General features: G+C 41.8%; 1 protein-coding gene and 1 long non-coding RNA gene across 2 annotated transcripts in view; both read right to left on the bottom strand.

The window, feature by feature from the left end:
- LOC116687517 (uncharacterized) overlaps positions 1-338 on the bottom strand; it is a 13,181-nt gene extending 12,843 nt beyond the window's left edge. The window contains exon 1 of the long non-coding RNA XR_004331568.1: positions 327-338. This is a non-coding gene — a long non-coding RNA (uncharacterized LOC116687517). The remainder of the gene's footprint in view (positions 1-326) is intronic.
- The window catches only part of fhit (fragile histidine triad diadenosine triphosphatase), a gene marked incomplete in the record, with an annotated part of 456,026 nt that overhangs the window by 234,475 nt on the left and 219,277 nt on the right, over positions 1-2,274 (bottom strand).

Here is a 2,274-nt window from a genome sequence, read left to right as displayed (position 1 = left end):
ATCAACATTTATTATTTATGAATATGTATTTTATTATTCCTAAATATGTGTTCAACTTCAAATTCATGATATGTAAAACATTTCAATTTAAAAGACTTGAACCTTTAGTTTTTGCCCACGGCCCTCCACCCTGATTCATTTTTGGCCCTTGAAGGGGAAGAAATTGGGCAGCCATGCGCTAAAGGCTGATTTTGGATTTTTGAGTCGGTATCTGACGCTAAGAGACGCTGAGAACTGGTTGTGGTTACTGGAGGGAATATACGTTCAGGGCAGGGGCCGCTCTGCTCTCTCGATTTCTGCTTGTGCACATCGGCCTGACGTTTGACAAGTTAGGGGCGGGAACCAAGGGAAATATTGGCCCTCTTGTGATTTCACACCCAACGTCATCACACCCACACAGACCTCTCTGTACCTTGATTGACAGATACTGTTACTTGAAGCATGGAGTTAGTGCACTGCCTGGAGAAGAAGAAGAGTTCCTGTAAATAATAATAATTTATAATGTATACTCTTTATTGATTTACACTCCGTTGTTACAAACAGGTCTGAAATACTCATACAAGCTCAGGTTCTATACATGCACTAATGGAGAGATGGGACAGGGCTGCCAGTGCTGGACCAGCGCCCTGAGCAGCTGGGGGGGGTTCGGTGCCTTGCTCAAGTGCACCTTGGCAGATGCCAGCAGGTGAAGTGGTGTCTCTCCAACTACCAGTCCACACTTCATACTTTGGTCCATACCGGCAAACTCCCTACAGACTGAGCTACTGCCTACTGCCACTGTCTAGTGTACAATGGAACAAAATACAAGTACTTTTTAACTGTACAATACTTTTTCTGATGTAATATTTAAAGAAACCCACCTATGCTGGACATGAACAGTCACTACAGTGGCTCAAGTTGCTGCTCATTTGCTTTTGGCTGAAGTGTCCCCTTAGATAAAACAGTTCCTAATTATATCTCTCCGTTGCTGCCCAGTATTGGAAACCTGCATTGGCCTTTGAGGGTTAAAGCAAACCTCTCGACAAAAAGCAAACTAGGGTCTTTTTGTAAATGTACCCGAGTCAAACTTTAGTTTAAAAGCATAATTAGGACGGAAGCCCCACTTTTAAGATTGACCTTATTTTTGTTTTTCGCTCAAATGGCCTTTTGAATGGGAGTGCTAGGGGCACTTCTATGATAGCATCTAAATCAACATTTTTACTAACACTAAGAAGGCTCGACACAACATGAGACTTTGCTGGAAGTATCACCAGGGGCTCTACACATGAACTCAACATCATGCACCGTGTTTGTGTGCACAGAGTTTACTAAAAAGAAAGGTTTTGAATGACTTACTTTAGCAGTTGCTGTTTTTTCCGGGCGCTACCATTTCTAAATGCAACATAACAGAGAGGAGGGTAAAGATGGAAAGTGGTTTTATTGTTAGTGAAAAACAATTTTGACCTTGTATCATATAAGAATGACATTTCCCGCCCGGAAACAACAACTGCTAAAGGGAGTTGTTCAAAACCTCTTTTTAGTTAACTCTGTGTACACAAACAATCTTCTCAATGCTGAGTTTATGTGTAGGGCCCCTGGTGATACTTGGAGCAAAGTGCCATGTTGTGTCCTTAGTGTTTTAAAAATGTTGATTGATGCTATCATAGAAGTGCTCCTAGCACTGCCATTCAAAAGGCCATTTGACCTAAAATGAAGATACAGTCAATCTTAAAAGTGGGGAGGATGTCCATTTCGGACAGTGAAGTGGTGTCATTGGCTGTTGAGTAGATGACCCTGAACTGCTTGCCTCAAGCGGCTGAGATTTCTCTCTTTGGAGAACTTAACCCAAGCAACACAACGCCCCGGGAGTGGCCTGCAGAGGCTGCAGTCTTCATTACAGTGTTCTACAGCGCTCTTGGGATTATTATATATTATGTCTAGTTTGAATGGGTTATTATTCAGTGGGATTTAACCGACAGATTAAACATGGTCACTGGTAAGGGTTAGGTATGTGTGTGTGTGTGTGTGTAAGTGTGTTTGTGTGTTTAAGAGTGTGTGTGTGTGTATGCAAGTGTGTGTGTATGCAAGTGTCTTTATGTGTGTGTGTGTGTTTGTGTGTATGTGTGTATATATGTGTGTGTCTGTGTGTGTATGTAAGTGTGTGTATGTAAGTGTGTAAAGGTGTGTGTGTGTGTGTATGCAAGTGTCTATGTGTGTTTGTGTGTATATACAGTATGTGTGTATAAGTGTGTATGTATGTTTGTGTGTATATGTGTGTGTGTGTTTGTGTGTGTG

The sequence above is a fragment of the Etheostoma spectabile genome, chromosome 4 (genome assembly GCF_008692095.1).
Source record: "Etheostoma spectabile isolate EspeVRDwgs_2016 chromosome 4, UIUC_Espe_1.0, whole genome shotgun sequence".
In the NCBI taxonomy this organism is placed as follows: Eukaryota; Metazoa; Chordata; class Actinopteri; order Perciformes; family Percidae; genus Etheostoma; species Etheostoma spectabile.
This window is presented reverse-complemented; position numbering and strand designations above follow the sequence as displayed.